Here is a 16,146-nt window from a genome sequence, read left to right on the forward strand (position 1 = left end):
ATACACATATAGTGTCATGATATACAGAGCTGCAATTTTTGCTTCTTTTTTATTACCAAATATTTTACCAGTGACATTTCACGTTGTCATAACTTTTGTGTTTACCCCTCCTGTTGTGCAGTTTGGGTGCCATATTTATATCAATTGCTCTTCCTGAATAATAAAGTAAGATGTTATGGCTCTTTTCCAGTATCGAACTCCACGACAGCATGTTCCTCTCACGTGCAGCATTAGATTTATACAATTCGCTGTGATAAATATTGTTCTGCTGGTACGGGATGATTTTTGCACCTGCACACTGTTTCTCTGGTGCAGTTTAAGCCGATTGCTTTTTCTGATACTTGAGCAGCGCACAACAATTTTTCTAACCAATGCGTGCCATTACATGTGATATTCTGTGATGCAGTTACCAGCGAATATTTTGGAAGCAAGAACAACATGATGTAACATTTATTGCAACGTGACTGTGGTATGTTGCATACGTCTCTACTACTGCAGTGCTCATTATTCTCCCACTTCTTCAAAGTAGAGACTGTCGCACGTGATGTGTACATAAACAAGTGTTGTCGAAAGGTCCGTATGTTGAAAGCTGAAATATAACAGAAAGGTGCAGTTTTCCTCTAGTGCTTTTACTTGCATGTCGATACTATAGTTTCAAAGCTAGCTGACACTGTAGAAATATTAGTCCGTAACATTCCAGTTACTGAGTTGTATCATTTACAATTGAGGGCACTTTGTTGAAAATTATCAACTGCTCATGCCTGCACATACTTTACGGAAGCCACAGCGATCGACGTGTTGGATGACCAGTTGGACAACATTTTCGTCACTACAAAGAAACTTTGCGGTTGTTTTCAGACACGATGCAGCAGAATTTAGAAGGTGTGCGTGCAACAGCTCCTTCAGTAGAGCGGAAGGTGTCACATGCACTGGGCATTTTGGCTTTTGTAAGCTTCTGAGCGCGAGCAGAAAGCGAGGAGACAGGCGCTAATGTTCATCAATGCGCAAGGGAACAAGATACCACTCAGCGATACGAGTAAGAATAAAAATTACAGAACTGCCAGATACGTGCATGTTACGCAGGGCATCTAGGTGACGACAGCAGCAACAAGCAAATCATCGCAGACAGTTTGAAAATGCACTTCTTTTTAGCTTGCTTTCAATCTTATATGTCACCGCTAAATATACTGTTTCATTTATTATAAATGTCGGCTTTACATCAGCCTTCCCTACACAAGTTTTACATTTCTCAACAAATCGTTAATGTTTGCATTACGTATACATCAACTACAACTGAGCATAGAAATCAAATTTGCAATTTCAAATCACGAAATGTACAATGCAATTATTTCGTAGCTGTTACACAACTGCATGCATGCACCTAGCGATGCTCGCGCTGGTCATGACGTCGCAGCTACCGCCACACAATCCTCAGGTAACGCATGTGCTGCCCACAGGTTGCGCGAAACCTGCCAAAACCAGTGTCTCGAACAGCCCACCCTCTAAAATAATGCATTCTAGCCCCTGTGTTTCGGGGCAGACCGTGCGGAATGGGCTCGGCATTACGGTCGAGCTCACAAGCACGGCTGCTGCTGCTGCTGTCGTCATCACTGTCATCGCCCGATTCTATGTCGTCCTCAGAAAGGCGGAGGTTGTGCAAGATGGCACATGCCGCGACAATCTTGGCCGCACGTTCCGGCTCATAGAGGGGGGTGCGATTTCGCTGAAGTCATCAGAAATGGCTGTTTAAGAGCCTAATGCACCTCTCCACTACGGAACGCATGACGGCATGTGCTGTGCTGTACTGCCTCTTGGATATCTGCACTGGAGGATGGCCGGGAACTGGGGTTAGGAGCCACGGCTACAAAGGCTAGTGACTGTCACCTGCACGGAGATGGAAATAGTACGGCAATTAAGGAATGCTACAGCATGATTCAACAACGGTAGACAGAGGTTGTGAGTGCCAAGCAAAAGCATGAATTGAGCATGTCCGTAGTCACCATGTCCACATTGTGTTAACCAATTTACAAGTGCACTACTCGCTGCGCGCCACAAGCAGAAGTCAACGCTTATTGGTGCTATCAATGGCAGTAGTAGTAGTAACACTAAGGTGTGTTCATTTCTTCTTATTCTGGCAGGCACTGAGTGCAGTATCAGTACTAATAAGTGTTGCTTTCGTCTGCACCTCGCAGGCCCATAATTTGCTTGTAACCTAAAACTTCCAATATAGCCAATGGCAAGCAGTCATTGTCTTCATTCTTTTTTGCTCCCGACTTTATCGTGTGCTTGTAGTTTGGTAAAAGCGTCGGTTGGAGCGGAAACGGCATTCTGCGCTACTGAAGCATGACTTCGCCTAAAAATGCTTTGTCTCACCAAAGAAATATTCCCCGGGACTACGGATGCGCCCCGCTTGGAACCGATGGCGCAGCCATGTTCTGGTCGGATCCTGGTGGCAGAAGCTCCATGGCCTGTATCTTCATGTCCCCGTCGCAGGCATGAGGTAAAATGTGAATAGAGAAAGTGCCCATTGACGAGAGAAACATAACTGTGAAAAAGAATCGGCACCAGAAAACGTGAGGTTTATTCACGAACATGCAGTTGAGGGCGTATCGTCTCTTGCGGCTGTAGGGGTTGGAGTACGGACGTCGGGATGAAAAACCCACAACTTGGGAGGGATTTATTTACATATTATACAGGGAGGTGAGCGTCAATTAACAGTCGTGCAGACATTACGGGCCGGCAGCAACTCGGACGCTGCGGCCCGCGGCAAGAAGTTCGAGAGAGGTGAAACAGGGAATCAGGGCATGTCCCAGAATCTCAGGTCTCTCTGGAAGGCTTCTTATAAGCCCTTCGAGCACTGCAAGTCACGTCATGTTTGACCAATGGGAGAGTCCACTCCGATGACGCCACTTGCAGCCAATGGTAGGCGCCCGTGTCGTGGTGTCACACCTGGCGGGGCTCTCTGCTGTCTTGCCTCGCAGACTGGCAATCCACTTGTAGGCTGGAGAAGGAGCGGGGTCACACCTGGCGGGGCTCTCTGCTGTCTTGCCTCGCAGACTGGCAATCCACTTGTAGGCTGGAGAAGGAGCGGGGGGGAAGCCCGTGCACCTGCTTCATTGTCGGATGCCCACCTGCTCCCGGTGACTCGGCTCCGCAGTGGTGGCAAATGCCTTCTTCAAAGACGAAGGGGGTCGATTGCGCTCCATTGTCCCAGGCCCCCTTCTAATCCCGGCGACGCACGAACTTGTTGCCTTAAACTTGTTTGCTCGGCCGCTTCTCTGGAATGCGCTTTCCTGCTTCCGCATTCCTCAATTAGCTGTGCTGCCACTCGAAGCGGTTTGGGGAACTCGAAGTAGCCTCAGGAACCAGCTCCATATCTAACAGCTCGTCCTCGCCCCGGTTGTTCTGAATGGCCGGTGAACTCAATTCGCTGGCCAGGAGGAACGCTGAAAGAAGCTGCAGGGTACTGGGGTCGAGCCTCGTTTGACGAACTTCGGGATCCTAGGCCCTGGAGAACAAACGTCAAACAAACCAAACAACACAGCGCTGCACCACGCGTAAGCGCAGGCTCTTCACCCCTGACTCGCCAGGCTATTACTGAGTCAAAATCATCCCTGATCTTTTAGTTTCCCCAATTTTGACAACAGTTCCAACCACCCTTCCAAACAGCTATCCATTTCTCCTCGATTGCCGACAAGACCAGAGTACTATTGTTGTTGCAAAACAAAAGGGTCGTTGACGATGCAAACAACAAATGAAAACAGCCGAACATAACTTAAGTGGCCTAACTACACGAACAGCATGTTTCCAATCTATCGCAGTGGCGTACTTATCGCACGTAATGGTGCCACTGAACAATCTGGTCAACCTCACAAGTACGTAATCACAAGCGCACTAGCCTTGTGGTCACTAAACAAAACGCGTACTTGCGTTGTAGGCAAACTTTTCACTTACGCTTACTCACGTTTCTTCCCTGAAAGTCCTACAGGACACGTGACATAAACGAACAATTAAACTTGCGGGACTTACACACTCCACGGAACTCTTAAAATGATGCGTCTTCTACTAACTCTTTCCACGCACGTTCACTAAAGAAGTCAGAATACACGGCTGCCCTCACGCACACACTAGCAACCCAGTCATAAAGTCTGCTTCCTTCCGTCCACACAGGACACGCGCTAATGGAACTACGAACGCTTCTCCGTGCAAATCATGCACTCACTGAAAATCTACGCGCTTAACCTTACAAAATTCAAAAACACTTAAAAAGAAAGAAGGTTAAATAACACACACGCGCGTTACCATAGGCCTTTCGACGATAACCTTGACCTTCAGGTTACTCTCACACACAAAAAAAAAGCCTATCTACTTATTAATGAGCATCTCGCGAGACTACATGTTTACATAAAACGCATCTTTCAAATCTCGGAGCTTTCTCAAACCAAAACATAAACAAAGCTCAAACCTTACACATTGAAAGAAACTCTAGTCTCAAATCGCGAAATTTTCCGATGCTCAAAAATAAAAAACAAACACTTCATTTCTACGGAAGCGCTCTTGGCCTCCCGTTCCCGATTGCTTACGACTGACTCATACTTTCAGCCTGACCCGCGGTGGGCGAAGTTTCAAAGCTACTCTGGCTGCCGAGAGACAACAAAAGGGCTGATTCACTATCAGCTCCCCCAAGACGTTACGGTCTCCTGCCAATTTGCGTCCTGGCGCCCCGCTTTCAACACGAACTCGATTGACCGCGTCGCTACTCCCCACCTGGTCTCGTCCTGCCACCTTGCGTTTCTTCGAACTGCACGCTGAGCTGTGAAAAGAACTACGGAACGACGAGGAGCTTAACTGCCTCGTGCCCTTTGTCCGCGTCCGTGCAGAACATTCTTCGCGGTCCCCCTTTGACCTGTGGCTCGAACGTTTAGGATGCGTCAACATCGTCAGTGACGACCGCACCTTTCTTCTCCTCGCGCCCTGCCCATTTGGGTTTCTCGCCATTTTTGGCGGCGCTACATTATTTACCGACTTTCGGTCTTTACCGCGCTTCTTTTTAAGGCGCTTTCTCTTTGCACTAGCCTTCATGTCGCCTTCTCGTGCCTCGTGCTGGCCGGTACACATTTCGTCGGCCCGGATCGGCCTCTTACCCGCATTGTCTGAGTGATTTACATTTAAATCTACTCTCTCTCTGCCTCGACTGGCGGACAGCTCAACCAACTCTGGCACAATGCAGCAGGCTTTACTCGAGTTAGACAACTCGCACTCTTGCGAACTGCCCTCTGCTACATTGCCCAGCTCACGCTGTGCATCGGCACACAGCCCGTCGGTATCGATCGCTGTCTCACGCGCACAGTCCGAATGATTATCAACTGAACCATCCCTCTCTAGGCTATCTAGACTGGCGGAGAGCCGCACCGATCCCTGAACCATGCAGTCGTATTCTCTTGAGCTACACAGCTCGCAATCCTAAGAATTACCCTCAACTGCATCGCTCAGCTCGCACTTCACTCCTGCACGCACATCTGACCTGACATGGGTGCTCGCGTCTGTCGCGTCAACAGTACCCTTTCCTTCGCTAGCAACCTCGCTAACATTACCAGCGACGCACACGCTCGGTAACTGTGCCAATTTGTTCGCAGCTGGCCTAGCTGTCTCCACAGTCATCTGTTGGCACAGCACCTCGTCGCTCTCACTCTGGCCTTTAACGGCCTCTATTGCCACTAAGGCATCGTTAGCAGCTAGCCTTTTCCCTTCACTTATTAATCGGCAGCCAATCTCACAGGCACTACTCTTTTCGTCGGCTTCTGGCGAAAATCCGCTCGATGCTTGCTCATTCTTTCGCTCTGTACTTCCTACAGAATTCTCAGACAGCCGTTGTCTCTGTGCCAATAACTGATCACACTGCTGTATCTCTTTGATCAGTGCTGCCTTCTCTCTCTCATACTTTTGCTCACGCTCAAGCTTACGTTGCTGATACTCCCGTTCGCGTTCATTCTCACGTACGTGACGCTGACACTTAAGAGTAAGTTCTTGAAGCTCCTGCTTCCGTTCATTCTCGCGTTCTTCACGCTGACGCTCACTCCTAAGCTCACGACGCTCTCGCAAACGTACACGACGCACACGCTCCCGTGGCTCCTGTATCACCTCCCAAGCAAGCTCAATGCTTTTATCATCATTGCCACTATCTTCAATCGCTTTTATGATAGCTGGCGTTTTCATCCGTTCGTCCGCCTCAACTCCCAAATCGTCGCACACCAACAACAAGTCTAACCTCGTCAACCTTCTAAGATCCATGGCAGCTGCCCCGACAGGTGGTTAAAACTGTTTTCCTTAATTAATTTGTGCAAACACACAATGCAACAAACTCCCGATTCCCAGAACTATCAAAATTGAACACACAACCTTTGAGTCTGGCGAATCATAAGGAAAAAAACCACGCGCTCACTTACGGTTGCAGCACCCTGCCATCCGGTTCATTTGTCCGCTGTTCCTCCGGTTCCTTCCGGACTCCCTGGGTCGAAGGCTCGCTCCTTCTTCGATACTCCCAGTCTCTTCGGACCTCTTTCGACGAAGGCTCTCTCTTCTTCGTTCTTCCCGGTTCCTTATGATCTTTCTCGACGAAGGTTGATCCGTAGCGCTGCCACCAGCTGATGCATTCGGAGGCGATCCTACCGCTGCCAACCAGATGTCGGGGTTGGAGGACGGGACTTCGGGATGAAAACCCCAAACTTGGGAGGATTTATTCTACATTATGTACAGGGAGGTGAGCGTCAATTATCAGTCGTGCAGACATTACGGGCCGGCAGCAACTCGGACGCTGCGGCCCGCGGCAAGAAGTTCGAGAGAGGTGAAACAGGGAATCAGGGCATGTCCCAGAATCTCAGGTCTCTCTGGAAGGCTTCTTATAAGCCCTTCGAGCACTGCAAGTCACGTCATGTTTGACCAATGGGAGAGTCCACTCCGATGACGCCACTTGCAGCCAATGGTAGGCGCCCGTGTCGTGGTGTCACACCTGGCGGGGCTCTCTGCTGTCTTGCCTCGCAGACTGGCAATCCACTTGTAGGCTGGAGAAGGAGCGGGGTCACACCTGGCGGGGCTCTCTGCTGTCTTGCCTCGCAGACTGGCAATCCACTTGTAGGCTGGAGAAGGAGCGGGGGGGGGGCGCCCGTGCACCTGCTTCATTGTCGGATGCCCACCTGCTCCCGGTGACTCGGCTCCGCAGTGGTGGCAAATGCCTTCTTCAAAGACGAAGGGGGTCGATTGCGCTCCATTGTCCCAGGCCCCCTTCTAATCCCGGCGACGCACGAACTTGTTGCCTTAAACTTGTTTGCTCGGCCGCTTCTCTGGAATGCGCTTTCCTGCTTCCGCATTCCTCAATTAGCTGTGCTGCCACTCGAAGCGGTTTGGGGAACTCGAAGTAGCCTCAGGAACCAGCTCCATATCTAACACGGCACATCAAGGCGGCCTTCCGCTCACCCTTGGGTGCAATAATCACTGTGAGGTTACCGTCGATGCATCTGATAACCCCGGTGATGGCACTGCGCGTATGGAAACCCGCCTTCACGGCTGCTTTTTCCTCGGCCATATTCGGCAAGTGGACCCATTGTTGCGGGCCCCTGCGTTTACGAAAGCCTCTGCCACTCGTCGAACGCACTCGCTCACCCTCGACTGTGACACTCGGATCGTCTCCTCGCTCCCTCCGTACGCTTGCAAGCTCCCGGTGGCAAAGAAGCGCCGCGCACACAACACCTTCACATCCACCGACAGTCCCGTCGCTTGCTCCGCTTCTAGACCCCCGCCAGTTCCTCGCACAACAACCGCACCGTGTCCTTTGAGAGGCAAAAATGCTATCAAAAATTGTCATCCGACATGTCAAACGCGTCCGCTGGCTCTCCGTGTTCACGTCAGCAACGGCGAAAAGCCACCGCCATAGCGATGAGAGGGGTAGCCATTTCTTTATTCCTTAAGAAACGACCCCTCCTCTGCCCGTTCGAAAAACTTCCTGCCTTATGCTCCGCATAAGGAGTGCGTCCACGTCACTTTGACGTTTTTGGTTTTTGCGGGCTCCAAACGTCGTGTGATTGACAGACTAAATGGGGGTGGCCAGGTAATTTTCGACCAATGGCAGCGCGGAGATGGTCGAAAAAGGCATAAAAAATAATAAAATGCCTACAAGTTCGCACCCTAGGTCTCAAAAATAACTGTTCTTGTGGTTTTGATGGCAGTAAGGTAGCACCAATTAAAGTGATTGGTTGCCTAATAGTTAATGTACTTTTTCATATAACAAACCTAATCTTAACAACAAATAGTTTCCCTGAAAAAATGAAGGTGGCAAGTGTTGCTGTTTTGTTTAAAGGTGATGCTGCAGATATCATTAGTAACTATAGGCGTATATCAGTTCTACCTCTGTTTTCCAAAATAGCAGAAAAAAGTGATTCGCACACGGAATACTACCTATCTTAAGAAAAACCACTTAATTTCTCCCAGCCAGTACGGGTTTCAGTGGAAGAATTCAAGTGAATCTGCCTTGCTCAGTACTAAGAATAAACTTACTAGCAAAATAGAACATCAATTGTACACATAGGTGTTTTTTCTATACTTCAGCAAAGCGTTTGATTCAATTAAATATAATATACTTCTTATGAAACTAGCGTATTAAGGAATACGAGACACTTCACTTAAATTATTGCTGAACTACATTTCTGGTCGTTCACAGTATGTCGTTGTTGATAATACCAAGTCGAATTCTTAGCAAATCAAATTTGGGGCTCGTCAGGGGTCAATCCTAGGGCCTACTCTGTTTCTTTTATGCATGAATGACATGGTATCTGTCCAACAAACCCCTCCTATTATCGGTTACGCTGACCACATAGGTGTATTTTTTTCTGATGACAATTTGGGTCCCTTAATTCCGCCTGTAAACTTGTGGCTTAGGAATATACCTGACTGCTTTGTTGCAAGTGCACTCTCATTAAATGTTGGCAAAACTAAGTACATTGTTTTTACTCCTGTTCACCGAGCTGTTTATATTAATATTGATGTGACATTCGAGTCGCCACCGCTACAAAAGGTAACACAAATATAAATTTCTAAGGGTTCAGTTTCATGAAAAACTTCGTTCGACTTGTCATGTTCACCATATTAAACGCAATATTGCACAGCCTATTGGTAGGCTTAATAAGTTTCGGTTACTCTTGGGTCATTATTTACGACGTCAACTGTATTTTAATACTGTTCACTGGTGACAACACAACTTTCTGCTTCAATGCGGCACCACAACTATGTCTAACATAGAAAGCCTCCATCGATTACAGAAAAAAGCTGTGGGCTTTATTGTAAACCTACCAACACGTCAATCAACATCAGCATATTTTACGCAGAATCGCATCTTGGACATTGAATCACTATATAAAGTGTGATTATCGGAGTTTGCATTTTGAGATTGCAAAATTGATCCACAACTCTTCTTTTTGAGGTATACCAAACGTGAATCCCATAGCAAATTTCGGTGAACAAATTTCATCAAGTTTAAATGTAGGACGAATTACGGAGCACAGCTAGTAATTTTGCAAACTCCTGATCTATTAAACCTTTATCCTGACCTCATTGGTATCATGAAAATATTTTCCTCTTTGCCTGCTTTCCGAAAACAGGCAAAGGGTTTTTCTTGAATCACGTATGCGCCAGTTAGCATTTCATGCTTTGTTTTGAACATGTTTGTCAAGTGAACATGTTTTACTATTGTTTAGGATGTCCAGTTAGGATTCGTTGCTTTGTTTTTTTTTGTTCAAGTGAACATGTTTGTAGTCATTCTAAATTTTTAATTCGATTGATTTGAATTTACGCTGTACGTTACGTATGTATAATGCTGTATGTGAATTCTTGTATTCTTCCTGTAAGAATTTGTTTGTACTTCGTCACTCACCATGTCGAAACTGTGCCAGTGTGAATGCAGGCTGTCTAGGGCTAAGTTAGGTGACCACGTGTGTCACATTCAGCCTTTTCACTTGGACAATTGTATATTGTCTCAATTTCAATAAAGTCAAGGCAAGTCTTGCATATGCGGCGGCACCTAAATGGCCCCATTTTTTTAATAGAAGAGGCCGCTTGGAAAATTCCATTCATTCCGCGCGATGTTTATGCGGTATTTCAGATCAAATAAGTCCGGATTACTAAGCGGCTCAAGATTGTGCGATCCAACGAGCATTATTCATGAGAGAAATTCATTTTTATTGACTGGTGGTGCCGAGAGGTGTTTTCTACAGGGTTTCATACACATAGCTTACAGCCACAATATTGGAAATAGCTAGCACTCATCATACAAACATCGAAACACACATTGCAGAAACATGGGCACACTGAAAATCGAACCGGGTCCACTGCGTCACTATTGAGCATTGTGGGCACTACAACACATGGCTTCTTGATTTATTTCCCATTTTGCACTACTATGTGAAACAGCAAATGACATTTCAGAAGAGAAGATAAGTTAGTAAGTTTTTAGCACCAAGTGCCTGCGTTACTGGGCTCACTATTTTAGGATTCTTTGTGTGTGTTCAAGGGTTCCACCCTCGACAGCCACGCAGGTCCGCATTCTTGCGCTTTCTGAATTCCTACAAATCTGGGCATGCAGTCTTGAAAAAGCATCCGTGCAGGCCGATCATCCAGATCGCAGTGAAACCCCACCATACGGGCGCTCCATAGACAGTGAAGGCCAGCTAGCATAAAAAGATCAAACGGCAGTCAATCATCGTTTTATATATAAAAATACCTAATAGCCTGTGGTTCTAAAGGAAAGTCTTCCTTGATGGCTTTTTGAAGTACATCTCGAAAGAAGAGAGCAGCCCAACTCTCTTGAAATACATGATCTATAGTTGCTAGTTTCTTACAGATCAAGCAATGTGACCCCCAGTGTAAGAAAAAACAAACACAAATTTCTAAACAGAGTTTAACAGGCAACGTACCCCTGTGAAGCTTAAGAGAGAAAGACTTCGTCCATTGCGTTACTTGCATTCTTTTCACCCGTTTCAGCACGTCTTGCCCTTGCCCTCCACTGCATATGGTCCTGTACATTGGAACAGGGAGAACTACATCGCATAGATATTATTACACAATTTTATGTATAACCTAAAGAAGGTAGTTACTTGAAAATTTCACGGACAAGAACCGTACACTTAAAATAACGTTAAGAAATCCACAAGCAGGGCCGGTAATTCTCTCTGTACAGACTACATAGCCAGGTAACGCGCTCCTTAGCCGCACTTGGCCGACCCTGCGCAATAAAGGACCGGTTAAGTCGCGGAAAAAATAAAAACCGGTTTTGACCTGTCGTGTAAAGGGGTGCGTCTTTCGAAACCTCGTGTGAACAAATTCGTTCGACTGCATCGTTCCCGATTCGAAGTCCGCAAAGACACTGCGAATACTCGGTGTAACTTCTGTATATTTAGGCTCGCACAATGTTACACATGCATTACATACCAGAGTTTTGCGACAAATAAAGATTGCAAACTGTAGCTCTGCCAAACGTTGACAGATGCCCACCTTTCCACTTGTTCACTTTTGTCTGTGTTTCTCTTGTTCGCTCTTGCTAATACACATCATTGTTTTTTAATAGTTGAACCGGACGGCTAGGTATTTAACGGGTGTCGTCAGCCAGTTGATATTGGCGAAAATGACTGGGTTCAAATACACTCTCCATGCTAGAAGCCAAAGCACTTTCTCCAGTTTACCACGCTTCCAGTTACATTGCCGAAACCACTCACTATTGCGATAGCTGCAGCTATACTCTCCTTATCTGTACAAGAAACTGCTGCGTCATATGCATGCGCGAGAATTTTACCTTCCGATGCATTTAATCTGAAGCCGTGAATACTGCTGCTTTCAATGATCACTAGGCACATTATTCTTATATATGTACTGAGCAGAAAGGGGCTCAAGGGGAAGCCGTGGCGTACACAACGCTTTAGGGTAATGGAGGCCCCACCCACTTGTTAACAAGTTAACTCATAGCGCAGTCCCGGTACGCCAGACTACCCTATTTCTAATGATGGATCCGATATTAATGTGGTATAGGATGGCAAGCGAAATACCGTGATGTACACAGTCAAACGCTTTCTCAAGATCTAGCTGTAGAACTGCTATACCTGCTTGCATAATGTCGCCGCGCTCCATCACGCACCACATCTTATTGACACGTGCATTGGATCACATTTATCTGGCGGCCAGGTTTCACCACGTAACAAATGTTATAGCACAATGCAGGAGGTACCTGCATGTATCGGAAGTTTATGGATTGTTATCGATGCCTCCATCTGCTGCCTGTCGCAGAAACTAGTGTAATCCGATTGCATGCATGCGCGACGTGAATGGTGTAGAACGTTGTGGAAGATACGCGGATCCCAGCGATTGCTCTGGAGCATTCGACAAATGATGTATAAAAGCCGACGCGCTTGACCCGGTGGTCAGATTTCCGACGATCACCGATGCGTTCGGTGCTATCGTTATGCTGTAAGTGTAACTTGCTTTTGAGGGCACAAGTTCACCAAATGAAGATTTAGTCTCACCGTTTGCAGTTTTGCGACTGTGTTCGCCCCAGTCACTACTACGAGCCATTATATATATTAGTCCCGGTCGAATGCCCCTTATTGCCATATGCTTGGTAAAGACCAACGAATTCTCTCATTACTTTGTGTTGCGCCATGCAAGAACTCTCATCAAGACTTTATAATCCCAATTTTTAATATAGGCCAGTATGAGAAAATAAATTTTAACCTGTCTGTCTCTTCTGTCTTTGGTGTTAAAACAGTATGTGCTTCCCCCGGATGACTGGGGCAGGATACCTAGTTCGTACTCCTCATTAAAACAACTGTAAGAAATGAGACAATTCTTTTTTAAGTGCCTTGTAAAACGAAGTGCTAAGACCATCGGGCCCTGGCAATTTGCCGAGATTCAAGGTTATCTATAGACTTTTCTTCTTCCGTTTGTGATATCGGTGATTCCAACACCGTTCTGGTGCCACCTTGCAGCCGTGGCATTCTCTCAAGAAATTATTCTTTAAACCTCTCTGTATTCACTGGTGTAGAAGCAAAAAGCGCTTCGTAATTTTAAGCAAACGCATGTCCTATGCTGTCATTGTCTCTCATTTCCGTCCCGTTATCTCCAACAACATATATATGGTTCCACCGGGCGTGACCTTTCTCGAGTCCAAGTGCGTGTTTTCTTGGACACATATCTATAGCCATCGAATCTACATTCGCTCTCACAAACGCTCCGCGATAGCGCTCATCATCATAAAGCTCCAGTTTTTGTGTTTCACTACGCAGATCTTTGACATGCACACATGGCGTTTCACGTTCAAGCACTGTTACCTTTTCAAAACTCATTTTAAGCCATTTCTCTTTCGTTCTGGCTGCGGACAGTAAAATTGTGAATCTTTCTATTGCTATAATTTTTATCTGTTGCTGGAAAAGGTCCCACTGCTCTCCTATATTGTCCCATATATTTTCATAGATATTCTAAATTTCGTGCATCGCTTTTACATTGAAATATTGATCAATTAATAAATTGTTACACTGGAAACACAGCGCGGGAAGGACAATCGACAAAGACTAGATAGGACAAGCACTTGTCCAGTCGAGTCTTCGTCGATCGTCCTTTCCGCGGTATGCTTCCACTGTAACTATGCATTACCAACCAGCCCAAGCCTATACTCGTCGTAATAAATTGGAATCCAATTTCCATTGCCACCATGAAAAATGCTTGCTCTCTTTCTTTGGCCCTATTTGACATTTTAAAGGCAAGATAAGTAAACGAAATTGGTGAAACACCATAACTGCGACACTTTGGGATCGTATCCACTGGCAGGTATATCGGTCCAAGCGGCCATGGCTGCTGCCCGGAAAATGAGGGTACTTAGAAGCTCGGGAGCCCTGCAGGCGCTCTGCAATATGTTTTAGCTGATACTCTGGAATCATTTGTGACAACACATTTTTTGTCTTCAACCATTTTACCACTTGAGCTAGCAATTCAATTCTAAACGCAAATAAAATATCCAACAAAAACAAGCTGCTTATCAATGCACAGATACTTTTTTAGGTTAGAAAAGAAATTCACGTGTTCCTGTGCCACACATAGAGCATAAAAGACATAACACGCCATGCAATATTAATATATGTTAAATCACAAAGCAGAAATCTACTGGGAAAACATGAAGAAACGTTTTGCACTAACAGTCCTGGATTCTTCCGAAAAAGGAGGACGCACCCTCCAGACCTACCAATAGCGCGGCTCACAACTGCGTTTCAGCCTGCAGTGAACCTCCGCAGCATGTTCACCATCTCCTGTTCCCCTTCCACTTTCGTCTAGTGCACAGCCAAGACGTGAAGGTCTCCTTCCATTAAGAACTGGTACAGTTGAGTTTGCATTTTACTAGGGGTCAGACCTCGGACATTTAAACTGGCAAGTGTGAGTGACTGTTGAGGAGCCATCGTTGATTTCTGGAAAAGGTAGGCTCGGAGCATGGCACTTTGCGCGTCTAGCTTAATGCTAGATGCGTCGGGAACCGCCCCGTGGCATCTAGCATCAGACCGATGGGACTGTCTCACCACTCTGCGAAAGTGGCCTGTCGTCAACTTTCCTACCCGCCGTGCCCGCAGGTCTTGCTTTGAAGTTCGTGCGCCTACCCTTTGGTGTCATTGCAGGCAGTCCCTTGATGCTTCGCTCACCTACCTTTTCTGCTTGGCTTGTGGCATCTTCCAGGGGTCTATTAACCACCGAGCTGATGCCAGTACTCCCAGAGACGCCAGCGGCGTCTCTGGCAGTTCTGGCATTTCTGGGAGTATTGACGCACCGACAGCCTACAGCACTTCCACTACGAAGGACGCTTTTCGCTGCCCCACGTTTAGACACTAGTGTGGACGCTTCGGCTACTTGAGAACTTACAAATTTAGCACAGTCGTCTGTTCCCTCAGCCGTTTTTGCTGTAGATTCCGGCGGGCTGTGTACTGCTTGTGACCGATTTTCACTTGCTAGAGTTAAGGCATCGCAATGTGGCCCAATTGTGGTCACATCCCCGCTACATTTCGCTGCTTGTTTTACCTCTGTCATGTCCATTATGTGCACCGTTGAATCCTCGTCATCAGCTGTTCGCGTTAGTGTGGCTTAGGAACGAATGCACTCTGCGTCGACGTGACCGAAACGCTAGAAAAGTGAGCAGCATGAAACCTTGCGCTCGCGGTGCTCATGTCCCGAAACATGGCAGCGCAAGCACTGCATAGGCCGACCTGGTGCAACCAACGGCGCTTGTTGACCAGCAACGCGAATTTGGTGCGGCAGGTCGTCCACCTTGAGGCTATTCTTGAGTTTCAGTAGCACAGTCCAGGTTGTCGAACCTTTCTCGTTTACTTCCTTCACACGCCAGTGCTCCCGAGTAACCTCGGTCACTTTGCCAAGCGCCGCCAACGCCATATGCACATCGTCGTCTGCCACGTCGGGCCGCAACCAATTAGGCCGGAACCTCGCCTGCTGCTCCTGCGGGCCGATGACTAGACAGCGTCACCCCTTGACCTGAAGTTCTTTCAATCCAGCGAACCGCTTCGTCCTCTCCGGGCTGTTTATTGTCATGGCCCACACGTGGTTGATCTGTTAGGCACCCACATTCACAACATTAGGGAGTTGTTGTTCCTTGCGGAAAGCGTCCCGGAAATATTCGACCCAGAATAACCGCACTCGAAAACCTCCCTGCAAGAACACTGTTGAAAACGGCGCGCCCTGTTGGCTCATGCAGGAAAATAATGTCAAAATCCTTATTTACTTTAGCTGAAATCCGGTTACCACGGCCCGGGTGTGGCGCTGAGCCCACACGTAAAGAGCTCATCTTTCGCCTAACAATAGGTTTCGTAACATTAGACATGAAACATCACTCTTTGGCCTGGTTCCCTGCGCACCTTGGAGCCATTGAGGGTGCCTCGATCAACCCCAACGAGGAGCCGCACTCGGCTGCATGAGGTTTGACTGACCGTGCGCTGGGCAACGCGTCCTCTCCTGTGCGACCCGAGCCTCTCTGCTTGTACAAAGAAATCTACAAATATAACTGCCTGTCATGAAGACTCCTACCCTTGCCGCACTCCTCACTGTGCAGAGCCCAGGCAG

This window comes from Dermacentor albipictus, chromosome 9 (assembly GCF_038994185.2).
Source record: "Dermacentor albipictus isolate Rhodes 1998 colony chromosome 9, USDA_Dalb.pri_finalv2, whole genome shotgun sequence".
Classification (NCBI taxonomy): domain Eukaryota; kingdom Metazoa; phylum Arthropoda; class Arachnida; order Ixodida; family Ixodidae; genus Dermacentor; species Dermacentor albipictus.